The sequence below is a fragment of the Schistocerca cancellata genome, chromosome 6, assembly GCF_023864275.1.
Source record: "Schistocerca cancellata isolate TAMUIC-IGC-003103 chromosome 6, iqSchCanc2.1, whole genome shotgun sequence".
NCBI classification, from domain to species: Eukaryota; Metazoa; Arthropoda; class Insecta; order Orthoptera; family Acrididae; genus Schistocerca; species Schistocerca cancellata.
Window position 1 is genome coordinate 114,110,974 of NC_064631.1, and position 25,087 is coordinate 114,136,060.

Here is a 25,087-nt window from a genome sequence, read left to right on the forward strand (position 1 = left end):
ACCCATAGTAGATGAGGTTATTTAATAAAATGCCTGCCACACAACATATCCCTGTGCTCGAGCTAAAGATGTCACACATAATTTCTTATTTATATATGTTAATATTTTCATCTGCTTAAAAGGTATGTCATTTATACATATCATTAGTGACTATTACTCTGGCTCATGTTTAACAATCTTAGACAACACATGCTTTGTTCATTATAAGTTAGATAGATAGACATTCAGCACAGACCCTGCAGACTATGCGCTGCTTCCATAAACAGCCTCCTGTTTTGTGCTAGGTTCCCCCAGGTGTCTTCAATTCCCAGGGCTGCTAGGCCCTTCGCCACGTCATCCAGAAAATGATGCCTTGATCGTCCAATGGGGCGTTTGGTTTTTAGTTTCCCCGCTAGTGCCATCTTTGCCTGTCTTCCATCTGGCATATGCGCTACTTGGCTCACCCATTGTATTCTTTTGCTCTTTATCTTCTGTAGGATAGTTGGTTGTCATGTCAGAAGGTAGATTTCCTCATTTTTCCTCCTCCTCCCTTCTCCATTATCTAAAACTGGTCCCCATATCTTCCTCATTGCTCTTCTGTCAAATATTAATAGTTTTTTCCCTTTCTTGCTTAGTCTTGCTCCATGTTTCTTAACTGTACATTACTGCTGGGCATATCACTGTGTTGTAGATTTTCATCTCTGTGTTGACTAAGATCAATTTAGAGCCAAGTGTCTCTCTGAGGGTATGCATGCATTTCATTCCCACTGCTATTTTTTCCTTGATGTCCATTTTTATGTTGTTGTCTGTGGTAAACTGCAATCCCAAGTATGTGAACTGGTCTACTCCCTTGAACCTCTTGTCATCTATCTCAAGAAATTCTATCTACTCTTGTCTTCTTCCTAATTGCATAAACTCTGTTTTGTCTTGATTCACTTTGAGCCCTACCTTCTGTGCATAATTGTCCATTTTCTGGTACATTTCTTTCAACTCATGCTTTGATTCACTTAATAGTACTATGTCATCTGCATATGTGAGACAATTGAAGTTACTGTCCATCTCTACTCCAGCCCACTCCTGTTGCCTAACCTCTTTTATTACTTTCTCCAAAATGACATTGAACAGAAAACATGAGAGAGCTTCCTCTTGTCTGAGGCCTGTCACAATCTCGAATGTTTCGGATGTGGCTCCTTGGAAACATACTGCTACCTTTGACCCTTTCATACAAGCTCACACCATTCTCACTAACTTCTCATGGATTCTGAAGTCCAGCATTGCATTGTATAGGCTATTCCTGTGGATGCTGTCATACGTACATTGAAAATTGATGAACAGGCTGTAGATATCGTTATCATATTCCCAATGTTTTTCAAACAATTGTCTTAGTGTGAAAATTTGATCTATTGTCAATCAGTTTGGTTGAAAGCCAGCTTGGTACTCCTGTATGTTGTTCTCCATGAATGGTTGCACTTTTCTGAGGATAATGATGGACAGCACCTTATACGTTACATTCAACAAGCTGATTCCTCTGTAGTTACCGCATTCCATGTTGCTTCCCTTCTTGTATATTGGGCATATTATAGCCAACTGGACCAGTTTATATACCTCTGAGTGTACAGTTTTTTTTCACCTCACTCCTTGATTAATTATGATGTTATTCTGTCCTCGCCTGGGGCTTTGTTATTTCTGAGTCCTTTGATTGCGATTTTCACATCTTCTTCACTAACTTCCCATTCTCCTTCATCTTTCCTTTCCTCCATAGTGTTTACAGGTAATATCTCATCTTGGTCTGGGCGATTCAACAGTTCTCAGAAGTATTCTTTCCATCTTTCTACAAATGTTTCCTTGTCATTTATCAAGTTCCTGTTCTTATCTCAAATGAAAAAAGTTGGGCTCTGAAATCCACATTTCCAATTTTTTATGTATTGCAAGAACTGCCTTGAGTTCTTGTTTTGGCTCTCTGCCTCAACTTGTTCTAGCAAACTGGTTAGATATATTCTTTTCTCTGCTCTTAGGATTTGCTTTGTCTCCCTTCTGATGTTGATTAATTGTTCTCTTTACTGCTCATTCTCCCTGTCAGCTAGTCACTTCTCTCTCATCTTCCTTCTCTTTACTGTAGCCTTCTGGTATGTCTTGTTGAACCATTTCCTCTTCTTCATTATCTTCTTTCTTCCCAATGTATCCTCCACTACACTTAGTGCCATGGATTTTATTTCTTTCCACCTTTCCTCCACGTTCTCTCTTGGTTCTAGGGTCTCTAGGACCTCAAAATGGTGTTTGATTTCTATAGCATATTGTTCTTTAGTGGCACTTTATCGTAGTTGCTCATCATTCAAAGCAGGTACTAGTGTCCCCTTCTTCTTATGCATGTAGGTGAACATGAGTTTAAGCTTGCACACAATGAGGAAGTGTCTGACGCACAGTCGGCTCCTCTATAAGAGCTGACATCCATGACTCTATGGCTATAGTGCTGATCCACCAAGATGTGATCTATCTGGTCGGTGGTTCTTCCATCTGGTGAACACTATGTTTCCTTATGTATTCTCTTGTGTTCGAAGTAAGTCGAACTTACTCTCAGGTTCTTTGAGATAGCTAAGTTGATCATCCTCTGACCATTCTCATTGGTCTCATCATGCAAACTGTGCCTTCCTATAGTTGGTATGAAGAATTCTTCTTTTCCTGCTTTTCCATTACAATCTCCCAGCATTATTCTGATATTTCTAGTTGGTGTTAAGTGTTGTGTCGTATTACACATTGTGCCATGTCACAGCTCTTTTTCAGTGTCTATACACTCATTCTTTTAAAATACTTAAGACTTCTATCTCCATGTGGGTATCATTAGTTTTCTTAGTATAGTATCTCAATAAAGCTTCTGATTTGCTTTAACTTATGTAACATTCAACTGCTTTATACATCAGTTGCCTTATACATATTTTTATTACATTTTCCTTTTTCAGAGGAGTCATATATTACTGTGCATCCTTTCTTATGAGTACACATCAGAATTTCAAATACTTCTGCATTAATAATCATGGAGATGTAAAAGGTCCCCACACTTTGCAATTAGGAAAAACCTCTATCTTAACTAGTTACAAAACCTCTTCCTTGATGTGATCAGTTATCATTCTAACAATTTAAACTGTTTCATAAATAAATTGCCCATCCCCTCCTGTGGATAGTATTGTACAGCCATATTTTAATCATGTGAGAGTGCCCCATATAAATTCTACACAAATATATTCTACAGGTCATAAATGACCTGACCCACAGCATAGTTCAGTCTCTTTCATGTATCTGTCTATCCATCTCAAATTTCTACCTTCTCCTAATGTGAGTACACTTCACCTTATGTTATAAACCAGTCACACAGCATCTATCAGCTGATTTTCTCCTTCTCTCCTTACAATGGTTCGAAAAGTTTCCTTCACTTAATACTTGACTGTACCTAGATGACAACCCATCTCACTCCTCAGCTTATATCTCACATTTATTTATACTCTAATTGCTTCCATTTATTAAAGTAAGTCCACATACTTATAATATACATATAATAATTCCCAGGCCTTCTGTTTACTTATAGTTTGAAGGTTTGTATCCACTTTTGCATCACCTACCACAGCTCATGTGCTTATGTAAAGCCAAACTTGGTTTTTTATTTCTTATACTCAGCACAGTAACATTCAACTCACTTAATTTTAATAAAAGGAAATACATGTCTACTGGGATTAAATAAGGAAGAAATTACATTTTCCTCACTTTTCACTATTTTATACATTTTATTAATGACATTACTTGTTAGTAGCTGTGAGATAATATTGTCTTTTGTTTTTAACTAATCTATATTCTTGGGAAAATTTGAATTAGAACTTACGTTATACTAGTTTTCTGATATTCATCTTCTTACATATGTATATTATGTTGTCACACATAAATAGTATACAATTTTCCTAGTCATGAACTCAATTTTCCCTGGGTGCACTCTTTCTCAAAGAAATTAATATTGTTTTATTGTGCCCAAACATTGAGTGTTCAAACAGATGACACTCCATTCATCCTTCATCTGTCACCTTTAATGCAAGTGTTGCTATCTCCCCTGAAAGTTTTAGATGTGCCTAACTATCTCTGTGCTTGAATAGTCATCAAATTGTCACTGTTTCATGTCTCATACATACGCATCAGTCTCAAGAATCCTCTGAAAACAGGTTGAAATTAAATGGAATTAAGAAGGGTTCCACAATGGGGACTATTGCTTATGGAAAGAAGGAAAGATGTAAGTAAACTTCCTAAAGGATAAGAAAGAATGGGAAATTAAGAATGGATTTGTTGAAATCTAATAAGAAAAGAAGATAGACCCCAAAGACAGATTACCATGTCTTGGTTGTGAGTAAAATATCATCTACATAAATTAAAAGTTCTTGCAATCATTCTCATCCAAGAGCTTGATAAAGAGCTCTAATAAATACTGCAACTGACATATTGCACCCAAAAGGTAATATCTTAAATTGATAAGATTTTCCATCCTATAAAAATGCTGTGTAATGCTTAGAACCCTCATTTAATTGTACCACCAATAGCTAGCCATCAAATCCATCAAACTCAAATATTCTGCCTGTTCAAATCATACCCATGATTCATCAGTACTCATGGGTATATCATGTTCCATTTCTATGTACCTATTTAGTGCATCCAGCATGAAGCAAACCCTGTCCATAGCTTTCCTAATCAGCAGTAATAGATTGTTACAGACACTTAAACTATGTTGTGTTATTTAGTTGTCTATCATTTTGTTTATTTCTTTTTGTACTGCTGATTTCAAACTTATAGGTACTGGACAGGGTTGACAAAAGAATGGTTCTATGTTTTCAATCTCAAAACTGTGTATGTAGACCATCTATGATGCTCAGTTTGTCAGAAAAAACTACTTCATAAGTGCATAAAATTTGATTCAAGTCGTCCACTTGTGGGTTTGTTAACAGATTAGACTCATATGCATTTTGGTACTTTTTGTGTATATTATCAAGACACAAAGAAACAGTTACTGTAAAGATTTCATGCCAACTTCATCTAATGTTTTGGTGTTAGCCACTAAATATAAATTAATTAGAAATATGCTTTTGTTACTTACTAATGGATTGGATTTGAAAGGTACTGCAACATGATAATGATCTAAGTTACACCTTAATGATGCCACACAAAAATCAAAAATCACTTTGTACTTAAGCAACCTTTTTTCACATGATGGTATTTGAACATTTATATCAGGCACTACAAGTAAAGTCTGTATGAAGGAAAATGGTCTTATACTTATAGTTGTCGTGGTTTCCTGTTTAATTAATTTACCTTTCATAATAGTAATTCCTACTATATAAACACCTGTAACTGGTAAAATAGGAAATAATTCCTTCCTTTTGCATGTGGTTATCACCTCTTCTGAGATCAAGGAAATCTCGCTACCTGGATCAGTATACCACAAATTTCTCCTTTCTTATTTCCTATTTCTCCGCTTACAAAAGGTTTTGGCTTTAATCTCCTCTACTTCCTTATACTCTTCTAACAATTATTCTCTTGTGAGTATTTTATGACTATATGCAACCAATGTATCTCTATATGGGCTGAATACTGGATTTTGGTTCAAAATACAGGACAATTTCTGTTTTCCATAATTATATTGCATAATTATTTTGAACTGTGTCCTTAGTAGAATCACTTACGTCCACATTTTTAGACTTTGTGTTTATGATAGACGAATTATGAGGTATGAAAAATTGTGAATGCATATTATTTCCATCATTGCTTCTTCTTTTGTTTCTGTTGTTATGCACTCAACAATAATTAGTTTCTCTTTCCTTTAAAAAGAGAATAGAAGAGAATTTATTATTTTTATTTCCATTAACCTGCTATCCTGGAAACTCTCATTCTTTGCCATATTCAATGTATCTGATCTTTCAATAATAGTGAGAAAATCATTAACATTGTCCGCCCCGATAGCTGAGTGGTCAGTGTGACGGATTGCCGTCCTCCAGGCCCGGGTTCGATTCCCGGCTGGGTTAGAGATTTTCTCCACTCACAGACCGGATGTTGTGTTGTCTGCATCATCATTTCATCTCCATCCAGCATGCAGGTCGCCCAATGTGGCACCGAATGTAATATGACCTGCACAAAGGCAGCCGGACATGGCCCGCACAGGGCCTCCAGGCCAATGACGCCAAATGTTCATTTTATTTCATTAACATTTGTCCAGCCTCTATGCTATATCTCTTTCCACACTTAGTGCAGCGATCTTCTTATTAATATGTTGACTAAATGTGCTTAATCTAATGGATCATCTAAATATTTAGCTTTCTTGAGGTAGCATCCGATGTACTTCTTTCAAGTACACCTAGAACTGTAGTGTCAAATAGTTCAAGCATTAATTTTTCCTGCTTTATGGGACACTAATACTTTCATTTAAAACTTTCCTGGAAATACTGCCAATATTTATCTTCTGAGTGGTCAGCTGCACCTCCTATTATATAGCCCAAAGTAAAAAGTATATTGGATGCACCTCCCCATCCACTTTAAATATGGGAAATTTTCTGGAAAATTTAAACCACTTTCAATCTGTGAATCTTCCAAATAATGTTTACATACTCCTATATTGCCAGCAGTTTTTCTACTCTCTAGTGCTCTATTAGTTTCTCCTAATACATCCCATATCCTTTGAAATTTCTGTCAATGGTTTACAGTATTAACCCTAGAAGTGGTCTTACTACAAGATGATTTGTGTCCTGTACTACCTCTTCAGTGAACACCTGTAATCTTTCTTCCAAATTCGTTAAAGTGGATTATAGACTTAACACCATATCCTGCTCTAATGATTCTACTCTCTCATTTGTGTTTTAAATTTTGGCATTCATTGGTTTACAATTTTGATTCACATCTCTGAAATATTCCTTAAACTCACGACACTTACTGTGTGTACCTCTGATGGTAGATACTCCATTAATTCAACAACTCTAATTTCTAATTCTGTTATGTTATTGTCCTGTACTGTGAACCTCCAATGTTCTCTTATTTTCATCCAGCTTACTGTAAATAATGACCCCAGCCTTATTATTTATATCTTCCCACTTTCTGTTAATGGTTTTCTCCATCTTATTATTAATATTCTCCTCCATTAATATTAATTTTCTCTTTATGTCTCTTGTTTATTCTTAATAGTTTTCTCAAGTAATATTCTATTATCCTCCATTAATTTTTTTCCTGTTGATTTTGCAAATAGTGACTTTCTCCTGCCTCAGTGGTCATCTTGCAAAACCTTCAATGTAATATGTCCAGACTTGAAGCAAAACAAATTCTCATCATTTCCTTTTTTTAAAGTTAGGTGTAGGTTGGCTGCAAACTGCCACTAAGTTGCCAATGAAATGTCAGCATCTGCTTAGCTATAGGTGACTGTCGATGCAACCACCATTGAACTGGGAATGGTGAAGTCCATGGTTGCATGATGTGTGCTGATACTTTGTCTGCTGGCTGCAATCACATTGGTTCCTTCCTCATCAACCCTACCATAATCTATCATGTGTTGCAAACTTCTCTTGTGTTGCTTTGAACTTTCAATCTAAGTATGTTGTTGTGTTAAAATTTGGTATCACAGCAATAAATTATTCCTTCTGTGTCAAAATTATTTACTCACAAGTTTAAATCATGTTTTTTGACTGAGCGTTGATAATACTGTCATCAAAAACTTAAGACAGACTTACACATTCGGCTCTTGAGGCTCTGTTGTTGATTATTAGCTACCAAGGGTAGCAAATTAATTCTTCTTAATATCTCATTGAAATTACTGAAATTCTTTATAGTATTATATTCAGTAAATGATGATCTTCTCAGCATCACTGCTTCGTTTCACTCATCAGTTGACACATATGGTGAAAGAGATGGGTTTGCCATGGTGTACTTCAGCTGCTGCCTGGGTCTGGTATGTTTTCACTGTGCTGGATCTGTCAATTACCTGTTATACATCATGCTGATAACAGTGACCTTTAGAAATTGTTTTGGAGGTCCACCTAACTCATCCCACCACCATGCACAAATTTCTCTTTCTTCTGTACTTTGATCCTTGCTGGATGATGCTGAAATGTTATATTATAATAACTTCTTCCAGCTACTAAATAAACTGCAAAGCATTTGAAATGTCACACTATAGATGAATGCTGAAGATTACATGGGTAAAGAGAATAACAAATAAACCCAAATGGAAAAAAATAAATTTAGGCACAGCCTCACTGAAAGAAGTGATTGATTGGTAGCATGCATCCTGAGACATCCAGGAATTATCAGTTTGGTAAGAGCTGGGGGGAGGAGGTGGTGGTAAAAATTATAGAGTGAGATGAAGGCTTGAATACAGTAAGCAGGTTCAAATGAATGTATGTTGCAGTACTTATGAAGAGATGGAGGGGCTTGCAAAGGATAGACAGGGGTGTAGAGCCAAGTCATGGCAGTCCTCAGACAGAAGACACAACAACAACAACAGATGAAAATGATTGCCCACAAATAATGTAAAACTACTTATATGCATCATTATTGTAAATAAATTACAAATTGTATAAACTTTCTAAAAAAGATTGTAGTATGAAGTATAAAAAATAATAGGCAGCAGAAAACACACATAAAAGAAAGTTGTAATTAGTCAACATTTTGGGAGCCTATGGCTCCTTCTTCAGGCAGATGGGTTGAAGGGGAAAGAAGAGGGGCAAAGGAAAAACACTGGAGAGATCTAGGAAAAGTGGTAGATTTTGGAAAAGTCACTCAGAAACGCAGGTCAGTGGAGACTTACTGGATGGGATGAGAAGGAAATGCTGATTGTTTGGAACTGCAATGGACAAGATTTGAAAACCTGAGAGATTAAGTGGAAAACAGGGTAATATGCAAGACAGAGATTACTGCTTAAACATCCTGAATGAGTTAATATGAGTAAAAAGCTAAGTGCACTGTACATAACAGAGGTGGGAGGGGGAGGTGAAAAATAGGTGGGTAAGACAATGAAAGATTTAGAAAACTAAAACAGAGTGAAGAAAACAGTAGTTATTGTGAAGGAATGCTGAGATGGAAAACATTAATATAAATTAAGGCCAGTATACAGGATATTATGTGTTGCCAGTATATACACCCTCTGCCTAGGCCCATTCATCTTAATTGATAATTTGGTGGTAGTCATGCCAATGTAAAAGGCTGAACATTGTTTACATAACAGCTGGTATGTGATGTATCATTTCACAGGTGGCTCTCCCTTTGACAGTATGTGTTTTGCCAGTTACAGGGCTTGTATATGTGGTGGTAGGAGGGTGTATAGGACAAGCCTTGCAGTGTGGGTGGTCACAGGGGTAGGAGCCATAGGGTAAGGAGATGGGTGCAGAAGGAGCATAGGATCTGACAAGAATATTGCGGAGATTGGGAGGGCAACAAGATGCTATTCTTGGTGTGGTGCTGTCTGAGATTTTACGCACCACACCTAGAATAGCATATTGTCTTAAAATTGTGACATATTGTAATTTAAGTAGTTTTATCACTATACAGCTATATCTTTTTACAAATTTATGTCATTCTGTTGTACTGAAGTTAAATAAAATATACATTCTTTCTTTTTTTCACTTTATAGGGACCCATCAAATCCATGGCATCTTACACATGTCAGGTAATGTAACATTTAATGTAAAATAATTCTATATGTCCACCATAATACTTTCTTTCTTTAAGATCTACTATTTTTCTTTACTATGGAAAAATACTGAACTTCTGTCATGCGTTGGTAGTTATAGCCGAAGTAATTTATATGCAGCTAGTAACTTTCCCATCAATATATTCTTAATTCTTGTATTTTCTCTTTAACATCCATTGATTATTTATTCACAATATAATATCTATGAAGATAAACTTATTACAACAGTTTCATAATGACTGCTTAGAAAATATGTAGGATGCTTAAAATCATACTTCAAACTCTAGCACTTTATCACAAATGCTTTGGCAATTAACCATTAGGATTTTAATACTATCAGCAGTAGGAGACATTTCTTTCAGTCTTACACTGATACTTCTGGGTTTTGTACAGCTATTGTTACCTGGATTGGATGAGAGTTGCCTAATCTAAAAAACTCTTTTGTGCACCCGACATACATTCCACTACCTGAATAGCAGCCTCTGTGTGTAGCACATAACTGAAGCATTTAGGAGTAACCTACAGTTCTCAGTCCAATGGTGAAAGTCCAGGAAATCACAGACTAGCTTGTTACAGAACTTTCAGAGTCTCTGGTTCTGTCCTTTCACTCAGCTCAGAACCAAAAGGCCGTGATCAGTTATGGGGAAAATGGTGCAAATTGTGAGCTTTGTAGTATGTTCATGTACAAGGCTGCTCTTCTCGACCTTCTCTGCCAGTTGCTGGAATGATCCAAGTATGACCTCAGAGCCCAGATGACAGGCATCATTTGTTCCAACATGCACCACAATTTGCAGCTGCTTGCTCCCTGTTCCCAATAGCTTCTAAATCATGTTGAATGAGGTCCCAAGGCATACTTACTGAGTCCACCTGTTGTCCTTTCCTGTTCCTTGCTGTCAGTTCCCTAGGTGTGCACCTTCATTTTCCATAAGTTTTTAACTGCTTATGATTTGTAGACACTTAACATTTTGTGTTTTCCTCCTCTTGACAATGGACAAAACAGGTTTCCCAAAATTAGGTGAAAGTGAGTACCATTATTTCAATTTCAGTTTCAGTGCAATTTTGACGCTGAATTTAATAATATGAAAATCCATATGAGTGACAAGTCAAAAATGGTATTTCACTGCCTAGCTGAAAACATACCATGACTTGTTCTTATGTGATACTCAGAGAAAATCACAATGAGAAAAATGAACAAGTTAAGCAATTTGAAATTATACATAATCCTCCTGTAGTGAAATTATGCATGAATTAAGTACACAACAAAACATCATTACATCCTTGTTCATTTACTTATTTTTAATAACAATTGAGATGTCAAACAGGTGTCAAAAATAAAGTGGAAACAATCATTCATCTCATCATCTAGGGAGCTTTTTGATGGACTTTGGGAGTTTCAGTAATGTGTATGCACTTAGTGAGCATTTATCACTGCCTGATGCCTACATTCTCCATATAAGTCTACAGAGGTCACCTTGTGTTATCTGCTCCCATTCTTCAATCAGAGCCCTTGAGAGCTCTTGAAGAGTCTGTAGTGGACCAGTACTATGATGAACATGTCTGTCAAGTATATTCCACAATGGTGGGGTTTAGGTCTGGAATCACCACTGGCCATTTTGTTACTTCAATGTCCAGGCTTCACAAAACATCTCTAGTGATGCCCGCCACTTGGGAACTAACATTATCATGCTTGAGAAGCAATTCAGGGTCACCACCATATGCAGCAGCCACCACATGGTCCAGCAATATCTGGCCATCTTACTGCATGCCAGTAAGGTGGTCATGGATGACAACAAGATCCATATGCAATCAACACCGACACCTCCCATCATCATCACAGAACTTTGGCCGAATCTATTTCCTGGGCAACATTTGACAGATAACCTCACCACAGCATCTACATACATGAATAAAGCCATTATCTTGCATCAAAGGGAATCTCGATCTGTCTGTGAATAACACATTTCACCAGTGACTAAGTTGCCAGTTAACAGGGGAAGAGCAGAACTGAAGGCGAAATGTAAGATGTTGTTGCATCAAGTGGAGTACTCTTACAGGACATTTGGATCATCAGTTTCTTTCTTATATCATGTTCGTCGGGCCTAGCAGCTCCAGTGGCACTTCTGAGATGGTTTTGCAGTACTCTGTCAGTAGCTGTATGATGCCATGACACATAGATGGCCAAATATTGATCTTCATGAAGGGCTGTAATGTATAGATGGCCTTGTACAACTCATGTTGTCACTGACACTTCTCCCTGTAGTGTGTTGACAACCTTTTGAATGACAGAGGGAGAGACATTGGCATCTGCAGCAACATTATGGAATGTCAATCCTTCTTGGATCAAACAGACTGCCCTTGCAAGTTGATTGCATTAAGATGTCACAACGGATGTGCTTGATTGAATACAACATCCATAAATGACAACTGCCTTATTAGTGTGTACCTCATCAGTGAACACTGGGGCATCATTACTCACTTCCTTCTGAGGTGTCACCTGATACTGTACTGCGTAACACAGGCAACTTAGTTGTTGCATATGTAGAAAGCAAATATCTCAGGCTATGCAAGAACACTACAGGTATGGTCTGTTTCAAAAAAAGATTTAATGTACCCAGTGCTGATACTCATGTTCCTCTAATCCTTTTGAGTAATGTAATTAATGACGCTTTTCAATACTTTATTTACCTATTATTGGAGGGTATTTCAGAGATTATGGAGTTAATCACACAAATTTAAAGGACATCAGTTCAACTAAATACCTATAGATTAGAATTTCAGGCAACTTAAATTGGAACACCACATATTTTATTTTAGTATAACACTCAGAAGCTGCAAAAACATACACAAGAGACTGCCTATTTTACAGGTACATAATTCTTGCATAGTTAAATTTGGGAATTTTTCCTTAGAAGGCAGAAGAGCAAAAATCATCTCATACAAATGAATAATCATGTCTTTTATTAAGGTTAGGTAAAAGGATATATTTCAAATAGCACACAGATCTGCATTTTTGCATAGAATATGCTATGTTAGGTCAGAAATTATATTATTATTTGATTGATGCACTCCTTGAGTGGAGTGCACTGGTGGGAGTTCACTACCAGACACCTTTATCTCATAGAAAGTATACCCTGGAGTATCCAATACAGCACTGACCCAGAAGGGCCCTTTCAGAGAAGACAAGATCAAGTATCAGCAAGGAAGATTGTATACTCAAAAAAAAAATTTCATAGATGAAGCAGTTAGACTGTTTTAGTATCCAAAATTCTTCAACTGGCATACTTGTTTAATGTCTAATGAAAACTGGTTCTGCCTTGGTGCCAGTGATAGCCACGTGTTAGTTAGAAGGAGTCCGGTTGAAGGCCTGCATGCTAGACAGTTAAATATCTTTCCTAGAGAAATATATTCCCAAAATTTCATTAATTTACATTAATTATTTTTTGGTGTTGTGATTTTTTTCTGTCAGTGTATAATCATGAAATAAGTGAAAGAATGTAATGAACGTGTTAAGCAAGTTTGGGTGCCATTCATTAAAAGAAAGTTGTTTTTTGTTGCAGTAATAACTTCTCACAAAATGGTAACTGCCAACTATTTCCTTGGAATGGCATAATATTTAGTTGACTCCATCCTACATGGGGAGAATGCATCACTGCAATAACAAAAGATAAATCAGAGCTCATTCAGGAAGATTTAGGTGTTCATTTTTCCTACATACAATGTGAGAGAGGAACAGTAGATAAATAGGCTGAAAGTGAGTCTATAAAACCTCTGCCAAACACTTAAGTGTCACATGTAGAAAAATCATGTAGATGAAGACATGAATTTGAAATCTCATAAATAATGCAGCCACTTCAGACAGGAAATTGGGAGCAATTTGAAGTGTATCATTGTGTGATGGAGTATTCTCTGTATGTGAAGATCCATCAAACATAATACACCATATACCAATTACCTCAATATCTTGTCTCACTATATCACACCTAAGTAAAAAGTATTGAATGATACAACAAATTTACTATTACCAGTCACAACATTTTACTTCCATGACATGTTTCATTGACTTAAGCCTCCATCATTGGGTGGATTTATATGGATTAATATGACAGGTAGATATTGTGTTATTACTTTGGGATAGTCTGAGGCACTGTTTAGTAGCAGATGACAAAATCAGAAGACTGTTTCAATACATGGCTAATAGTTTGGTAGAGGTCTTTCACTGAAGTGATGAGCAAAAATATAAATGTCATACTAAAAATGCCTTCAGTGGCCCCATGCTCCTGTATCTGTCATATTACATCACTTACACCACCACTCTTTGTACACACTGAAGCACAAAGAAAAGAGACCCACTATATCATATGGGTGTATGCAAAATGAGCTATTGAATGGCCTGACTCACAAAACCCAATGGATCCACCAACACACCAACAGTTTGTTTCATTGACATATGTATGTGTGTTGGCTCATTCTAATTTTCTTTTTCCTTGCATATTCAGCTCAGTGAGAGTGTCAGTGAGGGGGGGGGGGGGGGGGGGGAAGGGCTCATACACTCCCTCCTATGGCAGTAGAACCCAGTAAAAATTTATGATGCCTTGAAAGCATTGTAGGTCATGGTAATTTGCAGGGACGGTAACTGCTTAATGTGGTATGTTGATACTAAGGTGGGTTTAATCCCCATGGCATTTAGTGCATGTCAACAATAGATCACTTTGGCTTTCCACTGTTGTGATTTAACCTTGTTTGTAAGCAAAATTTCATCATGCAGTGCAGTGAGAACTAGTTCAAGATGCTGCTCATGATCATGTAGAGTGGCAGAAAACATTGTACATAGTCCAGGTAAGCTTAACAAAAGTCAGATTTGAAGAGAACCCAATCATTGAACTATTGCCAAGATTGAGATGTGTTCACTTAGCCTATAAGATACGAATAGGACCTCAAAAAATCTGAATGGTGTGATTATTGTGATCTTAGAGATGTCATCTGGACTCATAGGTATTTGGAGGTAAACTTTCCTATAATCAGTGATGCTGAAGATAGTGGCACCCACTAGAGGGTGTGTAAAGTCTTGAATATTTGGAATTAAATAAATGTCATGAATTGCTTGAGCACTAAGAGCTACATTAACATTGCAGTCTCATGAAACTGTCCCTTTTCAGACAATTTTTATTGGGGCATCCCATGAGCTGTTCGAAGGGCAGACCATCCCTAACTGTAATCGTTCATCAACAGCTGCTTTTGTGGCCCATAAGTGTGCTGATGCCAGCTGACATGTTTTGTGCCAGACTGGTAGGCTGGGGATTGTGAGAAAGCAGCACATCATTTCATTATGGATGGAGTATTGTTTAATTTTTGATCACAACTGGTTAGGTGGGGATATTATACACTCATTTGATACAGTGAGAGATGAGGTAGTGTGCATCATACAGACCTGGGTTTGGTGTAGTGTGCTCGGGGCCACTGACTGCATATCTATGGGTCACAATGATGGTGAGGCATAGTTGACCAGAGTGTAGTTTAGATGGTGCCAATATTGGCTGTGTGATGCATGATGGAAATGCTCTCACATCGTTAGTGCACGTGCAGTGGACACATTGTGTATTTGTTGATGTAGTGGTGCATTGTTGGTGCAAAGTGCATCCTATGCTTTGCAGGTGTCAAGATAAATCTGGTGAGTCATCATTAGGTTCTTCATTATCATTATGCACTCCTTTACTGCATTGGCATATTAATCATTGTTGTGCTGATGCCCAACAGGGCACAAAATAACTTCCTTCGGACAGGGAGGCTTCAGTGTGGTGAGACCCAAGATGAGACATTTATGTCATGATGTAGCAGTGAACATTTTTTTTAATCTGGTGAAAGGTGAAAGGGCCATAGGAAGCCAGTTACTACCACTGGTTCACCCATATCTGTAATCAAAAAGGTCCCCAGAAACTTTTGATGCAGCCTAGTTCCTAGATACAGTTAGTGGTTCCATTCACAGTGCATCATGTAGTTGAAGATATGTTGTGTCAGATAGTGTTACGTTTGTGTCCTTTGGTACAATATTGATGACTGACATCATGTTGATGTTGCAGTTTTTACATGTACTTCAATTTCTACCAATGGTGGAAGTGGTACCATGGATGTTTGTTCAACGTGTTATGGGTGTCTTTGGCTCAACATACACCATTGATGCAGGATGGAATGGTTCTTTGTGGGCTACATTTGACTGAGTTCTAGTACTGCATGATGCCGTATTCTTCACAGCATTGATATGTTGTCTGTGCTGTAGCACAGTGATCTTTCTGCCCACTAGGCAAAGCTTTTTCTCTATTGACTGTGCCTCATGAACAATCATGGTGAGTTGTAGCTGCAGTGGGAGCTTGATAATCCATACAGTCCATAATGTCACATCTGGCATGAGGTCCATATTGAGTAGCGTCCATATTCAGTGCCATAGCTGAGGTACCAAGTTGTTCGCAAGTTGTTCATCATAGATTTCCTGTTTCATGTTGTTGTTCAGGGGTGTGTGACAAACACTGGAGCAATATGGATATGGCTGCTCCATATTTGTTTCATGAAGGCAGTGTGAGGATGACATCACTGATAATGTCAGTACATTCTGCTAAGTGGTAAATTAATGTCATGAATCAATAGTTATCATCCAAAACTTTGAATGAAATAAGTACACTCTCCACTGTCATGAACCAAAGTGTTACTTGCTCTGGTCAGAATGGTGACTGCTTGGGTTGTGTTTTAGTCTCTGAACTGAGGTAAGATTTGTTTATGGTGGCACTGATGCTGCCATGTCAAGTGGTATAACAAATGAAGTAGTGTGAAGCATTCGTGGCATAGTAGCAAATCCAGTAATTGTATACAGGTAGTGCAAGGCCTATACATGATGGTCTCATTTGTCAATAGTTTTTGCAACACAGCTTATGCAGCTGGTGTGGGAGTCATTTTATTGATTGTGTTTAGTTGGACCTGTCCTGTTGTGACCATTTTTGTGGTGTGCAAGAGCATGCATCCTTTTGAGAAGCAACACCCATTGTCATATTTAGTTCATATCTGAATACTGGTTGATGGCTATAACACTGATTAACACTGATGATGCATATAGTTCATGTTAATCCTTGATCTTGAGGTGCTGGTGATGTGGTGCAACTACTGCAAAATGGCTGTACTGTTACAGCATATTATCATGATATGGAACAAAACATTGCCCTCCCACATTACACAGTTGCTGTGAGTCACCAGTGTGGTAGCTTTCCCTTTTAGGTGCAGGAATTGTACCAATAGCAGAGATGACATGTTGGTGTGAAGGTATTACTTTATTCTCATTGAATGAAATACAACACATCTGCATGATACAAGGTTCTAAATTGCACTGACTACCATGGAGTCCACCCAGACATTCCTCTCAGCTGCATGTGTCCTCTGATCTGAAGCTTTACTTGTGCTGGTGTCCTCACAATAGTATATAAAAGAATCCAGATATGAATCACAGATAACATTAAAAAGAAGTGCATAACAAACATTATGTAGACTTTTTACTATCTGTAAAATTTCCTGTATGTCATGGATAGACTATCCTCTTTTGTACTGCTTTTATTTTATCTACTGTCTATGCAGGAAAATTTTGAAAACTTAAGTTAAGTTTTTCTTTAATGTGAAATACACTTTTTGACCCAACAACATATTTAAAGACTTTCCTTGTGCTGTTTATGTTTGTATAGCTGTGTTTTATCATACATCCAAAAGTGTTAGTTAAGTTAACTTGAAGACAAAAAATAAGGAAAATAGTTACAAATATTTACAATATATACAAAGAATAAAAGATCAGAAATATCAAAACATAAATACTGCATGGTGTCCACAGACATATTAATATACCACTTGCATTATTACACTGATTTTCAGCATACAAAATAAAGTTATTGCCAACACAAAGAACCTACAATTTCCACATAAATTAATTTGATACTGTTTGACATGACTTAATTGTATGGGGATAAAAACATTCCTTACATTGGTTAAGTGTTATATGAAGTGCCAAGCTGATGTAATATTTCCTTGTATACTCAAGAACTGATTCTTACAGGATGGTTGTATAATATTGCACATTGTTCCAAAAAAACATCTGAAGTTAATGGAAGGGAAAATACTGACACTAATGGGACATTGTCAAATAGCGATGGGCCAGCTAACAGATGCTTACCAGTTTCTGCAGTCTGCCATGAAAATATTTGGTAAACCATTACCATCAAACCAGCTAGTCCTGAAATTCTTATGTGGATATGAACTGCAGAAACTCCCATATGTTGCAAGAGGTCATTCACAGCAGCAGAAAAATGGTGCAGATTTGCAGAAAATAAAGTCACAACAAATATCTATTTGCCTGGGCCTGCTGTATACTGTTTTAAAGGTAATTCACATCTCATTTTTCACTTAAGTTGTAGACAAGTATTAAAAATTTGTTTCTAGATCTTATTTTAGAGAATTATAATGTATCAACACATGTTTAATGATGTTGGCTCACCAGAAATATCAGCCAAATTAATGGTAATCAACTGCTGAATTTTCAGAAATGAAAATGTGGAGTACAAAAGATGAAACTGAAAAGCATTCCTCAATATGCCTGAGACTAGAATGTGCTGAGCTAGGTTTTGAGAGATTAGAAAGACACATAATAGTTCAACAGTCTTATTATAAAGTTGCTGTGAAAGCAAAGATATTAACACAAACTCAAAGCCTACTTGCCTGACAAAAGTTGAATGAAGCCAAAATGAGTGTAAAAAGAGAAATGCAAGAAGCAATCAGTGACTCTAAAAATAAAATTTTGCAAACAGAGCTGACTAAATATTCTAAGAAATTTATATGAAGATGGCAGGTGAATCAAAATCATATATTCAGACACTCAGTGACTATACTGGCGTTGAAATAGAAGATAAAAACAAGAAGATCACAGTATAGTTAATCAGTCTCACTCAGTACAGCCTCAGAAACAAATCAGACAGATATCCTCTACAGCATATAGAGGACTTTTCTGCTGGGATATGAGCAAAAATGATTTTTTCAATAATAGATTTTGGTTATTAGCTTCCAGTAGCTCCTGAAGATGTTCCCAAGACAGCTTTCCCCACACTGTTTGGTTTATACAAGTTCACATAAATGCCATTCAGGCTCTATTATTCAGTTATTGATATAAGTGACACTGTAATAGAAAATCCGGTACAATGGTTCAGTAATGGAAAGGCATCAAGAACTATGTGTTTCTACAGAGATCATGTAAAAGAGCTTGCTCCCTTCTAGTTTATCACAGGCTACTGGAGGAATAAAAAACTCATAGGGACTGCTAGAAAACACAGTTAATTTCTGTTTTCACTGATGTCAACCTGTTGTATAATTATGGAATATGCTTTATATTAGAACATTATTATATTTCTTTTAGAACAAATATCTCCTCTATAACATCAACAGGTATTCTGCAAACTAAGGTCTTGTGAAATTTTACTTGCTCAGTTCATCTATGAGATCCAGAGAATGGAAGTAAGTGGTGACCACGTTGATGCCATACTCCTTACCACTAGTAAAACATGCAGTACAGTTCAACAAAATAAGAACTAATTGTGTATAAGACCAGATTTATGATTAAAATCAGTAGTTCCTTGCAGACAGAACCCAATATGTCTTTCTAAGCAAAAGGAAATCATACTACAAATATTTTAGGAGTATTTTAAGCAAGTTTAATAGGAATGTTACTGTTCCCAGTATGTATAAATGATCTAGTGGATAACATTGGAGTATTGTATTGTATTGTATTGTATTTATTGGTCCAGTAAATCTTACATGTACAGTACAGCACATCAGATATTGGACAGGTCAATGTATATCTTACAATTAAAACACTTTAGAAACTAGAAAATTATGTTCACAAAATTTTACAGCACTTCATATACTGGGCAAGTCAATGTGTAAGTTATAATTAAACCACATTAGAAACTTGAAGTTTACAACTGAATACATGTATAAGCCAATATTAACGATTAAAGTATTTGCATGATCCTCTCTTAAGCTCTAAGGATTTTTGAGGAACTCTTCTACACTATGAACTGACATGTACACTAGAGAATTACATTCACAGAATTTTACTTCATATACTGGGCAAGTCGCTATACAACTTATACTTGAACCCCGTTATAAACTTGAGAATTACATCTGAATGTATTTATAGGCCAATATTAATGGTTACAGTATTTGCATAATCATCACTTAGACTCTCGAGGATTTTGGAGGAACTCTTCCACACTATAAAAGCAATGTGTCAACAGATATTCTTTTAATGCTGCTTTAAAATTTTTTACATCTGTCATTACTTTAATTTCTCTTGGCAATTTATTGTAGATAATTTTTCCATGGTGTAATGTTCCTTTTTGGCACAAACTGGTTTTTGTATGGAGTACATGAAAGTCAGTTTCCTGTCTTGTATTATGATGATGAACATTTTCATTTTTGGGGAGGATACTAGGATTTGTTATTGTATATTTCTTTATAAACATTGCACTTTCAAATAGGAAAATACATGGAAGGGGAAGAATCCCCATCCTTTTAAATAATGGTCTACATGGTTTGTTCCTTTTTATTCCAGCCATGATTCTCGCTATTCTTTTTTGCATCTTGAATAGTTTTAGGCAGGATGGCGAGTTACCCCAAAAAGTGATCCCATATTTTAGGACAGAATGTATATTAAAATAGTAAACTGTCATTAGACAGTCCTTATGACAGCAGTTTTCTAGCACTCTCATTAAATAACACATGGTACTTAGCTTCTTTAATATGTTGTCAATGTGAGTTTCCCATCTAAGATTATCCTGTAGCCAGATCCCCAGAAATTTTGTATTAGGCACACTTGCAATATCCGTGTCTGACATCTGAATTCTTATATCCTCTTCAATGTTTCTCTTGATATTATGAAAATTTAATGCTACTGTTTTGCTTTTATTTATTATTAGTTTGTTTTGGTTGAACCAGTTTACAACATTTGTTAATGCCTCAGACAGTCTTGTCTGTAGTATCTCTGCAGTCTTCCCACTGACTAATATGCTTGTGTCATCTGCAAACTGGATAGTGCTATGGTACTGGTTGGCTGATGTTAGGTCATTTATATATATCAAAATAGGATGGGGCCAAGTACCGAGCCCTGCGGTACTCCATATTGTACTGCTTTATAATCAGAATAATGTCTTGTTGATTTATTTTCTTTGTGAAAATGTATTTCTACTACTTGCTTGCGGTCAGCAAGATATGATCTAAGCCAGCTGTTAGGCATACCTCTGATACCAATTCTTTCAAGCTTCTGCAGCAATAGAGTGTGGTCTATGATGTCAAAAGCCTTAGACAGATCAAGGCATATGCCAGTTACTTTTTGTCCACTATCAATTTTTTCAAGTACTTCACCCAGAAATTCATATATTGCTGTTTCTGTTGATTGGCCTTTCCGGAAGCCATGTTGGGTTGTGGATAATATTTTGCACTTTTCTAGAAAATCTAGCAACCTCTTATGAAAAATTTTTTCTAGTATTTTAGAAAATGTAGATAGCAAGGCAATAGGTCTATAATTGGCTATGTCTTCTTTCTTACCCTTTTTGAACAGTGGTTTTAGTTTCACTGTCTTTAAGCAGGAAGGAAAGACTCCATTTGTTAATGAACTGTTGAAAATGTGGGCTAATGGTATTGCAATGAGGTCCCCCACATTTTTAATGACATAATCTGGAATCTCATCCACACCTGTTGAAAATTTTGTTTTTATCTCTCTTATTGATAGTATAATTTCCTTAGGGTTGGTTGGAGTAAGAAATAGGGAGTTGCAGTTTCTATTTTGATTGGATGGTGTTGTAGCAGAATTTTTATTTGAAGATTTTATGTCAGATAGTAATTTTTCACTAATATTTGCAAAGTATGTATTAAAAGCATTGGCTACTTCTTCTGGATTTGTAATTTTTTTGCCATCTTGGATTACCTGGAGATTTACATTTTGGGAGGTCTCGTTTCCTACTTGTTCTCTGACTATCTTCCACATGGCTTTCATTTTGTTCCTGGCCATTTTTATATGGTGATCATTTGTTGTTTTTTTAGATTCTTTTATGACTTTGTGAAGCACTCTCTTATAATTCTTGAAATGCACCAGAAATTCTTCTGTAACATTTTGTGTTTTTGAGATTTCATAAAGTCTCCTCTTTTCAGCACATGATATTTTAATGCCTTTCGTAAGCCATGTAACATTTCTTTTTTTAGTTTTTAATGTTTGGTTTTAAACTGGAAAAGAAATATTGAAATAATGGGAGAATATTTCCATGAACATGTCAAACTTTTTACATGTGTCCTCATAGTTGTCTATATCATTCCATGTTTCTTTTTTCAGTAAGTGCCTGAAGTGTTCTAGGTTGTGCTTGCTAAAATTTCTACCTTTTCTTGTCATTTGTTGTTCAGTATTTCCTGCAGTGTCTACTGGGAATTCAATAAACTGTGCATAATGATCACTGAAACCTGTATTCATATTTCCAGATTTGTATAAATATTTATCTGTATTTATTAGTATCTGATCTATAGCACTGCTTGACGATTTGGTGACTCTGGTGGGGGATTTGATAGTTGTGTGTATGTTGTAGGTTTTTAATAAGGCCTCAAGGTTTAATCTGTCTTTTGAGTTCTTGTTGAAATCTATATTAAAATCACCACATATGATGGTTGTTTTACTAACTATTTTTATACTGTTAAGTGCCTTCTCAAGATTTTCAACGAAAGGAGTTACGTTTCCATCTGGGCTTCTATATATGCAAATAACAATTATATTTAAATTTGTCAGTTCTGTAGCAGAAATTTCGAAGTTTTGCTCTTCCCCTAGCTGGTTAGTGAACTTTAAATTTTCGTGTTTGACGTCCTCTCTAACATATATGCATGTTCCTCCATGCATGGAGGTTTTCCTACAAAAAAAGATGAAAGGGTAAAGCCCTCTATCCTTGTGTGATGTAACGTATTTTCGGATAACCAGTGCTCACTAACACATATAACAGACACTTCTTTTAGTTCATCTGATAACAATATTTCTATCTCACTAACTTTATTTGATAAGGATTGTACATTTTGGTGCAGGAGCATAAATTTCGACGATGACTTATTTACTAGGTTGTTTTGGCCTACCTTATGTTCGACAGCTGCACATGACATATCATTTTTAACACTTTTACAATTGAAGTTTTCTTTCCAGAGCAATGTTTTAGAAGATGAAATCAACATTTCTCTGGAATCACTTGCCATAAAAAACGTTGTGGTTCTTTCCTGTTTCATGTTGGGCGAGTTGACTTGTAGTGTGATGGCGTTTCTGCTGTAATTTTTGGAGTTGTAATTTGAGGAACCGCAACCAGGCTAGATGGGGATCCTCTTCTTGCCGCTTCAACACTTCCTGAAGTCATTGGAGTAATATTCTCTTCATTTGAAATTGGTGATTCCGTTGCTGCTGCTGCTGCAATTAGAGGCTGCACTAAGCCTGGCTGATTTCGGTTTAATTGTTCCATGATTGCATCGCACAGTGCTACTTTCCCTTTCTTGTTTCTGTGCAATCCATGGGTAGTGAAATTCTCTCTTTTTTGACTGTCTGCATTAATATATGTCACATTGCTGAAGAGCTTACATATTTTCTCGAACTTTCGGTTAGTTGCTTCGATTTCTGCATTCACACATGATGTTTTGATGAGATCATGTCTCATAGGGATGCTTATTACAAAACTTTCATGTCCATAACTTTTGCCAATGTTTCCCTTAAAGATCGCAAAGCGAATTTTGCCTCGTTCTTGTAGACATCGTTTGCGCCAGCTAAAATAATGCAAGAGTTACAACTTCCATGGTTACTGTGTGTGTCAATATGCTGAGTAACTTCTTGCAGAGGTTGTTTAAGAGAATGAAGCTATACAGTGTGTCTGAGGATTAATGCTCAGTATTCAGGACTGATCATTTGAAGCTAAAAAGTCCAGTAAACATGTGTTCTAAAATGCACACTTTAAAAACTATGAGCACTTCTTCATTTTGATACTGTGAAACACATCTCTTCTTCCAAACAAGTGTTCAAAACTCTTAATGTGTGCATTTTAGAACCCAAGGTTACTAGGCAATTTTGTTTCTTTTTAGTCCATAATACCTCCTCTTGAAATATGGAAAGAAAAGAGCTTTCAATAGAAGGGTTGTGTTCCACAGTACTGTACTGAAGATGGAAAGTGCTCATTGTTGATAAATCTTTTGTTTTGGACCCACTGTTGGACAACATCCAGCACTGTAATTTTCTGCTATGGTTCAAATGTTGGATACATGCAACACAATTCCATTATTGTGCTGTCAGTAAGAGTTGGGTAGAATACAGTGAGTAGAAAAATTGGATTGGAAAGAGTCAAGGTACACATTTTAGAACCCATGTTCACTAAACTTTTTTCTTTCAAATGATCATTCCTGTCATATCCCTGATTATTGACTGTTCCTCCTGGGACACCCTGTATACAGAAAAAAAGCAATGTGAGAAGGCTGTAGCGAATGTCGGGAAGAACTGTAGGGTGTTGATGATAAGTGCAAGGACTAGCCATTGACTCTGAATCTAAATAAATGTAAATTTATTGCCTTCAGCCTGCAGACTAGTCAAATGCAACTCTAGTCTATCTAGTGTAAGTTGCTCTGTCTTTGTATGCTGGTGTCTACTCTGATTTACATCCATCTGAGCCTGGTTACTGTATTCACTCCTTGGTCCCCCTGTACATTTTTACCTATCACATGTCCTTATATTATCACACCGATTATTCCTTGATGCCTCAGAATGTGTTCTATCAACAGATCACTTCTTTTCATCAAATTATGCCAACTCAACTGGGTTGCTATCTGGTGGCATCACCACATATAAAAATCAGTGTCCCATTATTTATGTGAATTACATGACCTGTTTATAGATATATAATGGCACTTACCTCCACAAATCTACCAACAATCCCCCAGAATAGGTCAGGTGTGCACTACATATCAGAGGCTGCTACTCAGGTAGCTTCTCTCTGTGGGGTACACACAAGTTTTTTAGATTAATCAACTGTCCATTGAATTCAGATAACAATAGCCGTTACCCAGAAGTATCAGAGTAAGATTAAAAGAAATGCCTTCCACATGTGAGAATATTAAAATCCTAATGGTAAATTGCTGAAGCACTCACAACAAAGTGCCAGAGCTTTAAGTGCTCATGGACAGCAGTAAAGCTCATATAATGCTGGGTACAGAAAGCTGATTGGAACCTGAAATTGACTGCAATGAGATTTTGGGGGAAACTTTAAGTGTGTATCAAAAGGATTTGCAAATGGAAAATGAAGGTGATATATTTCTCACAGTAGACCATAAACTCAA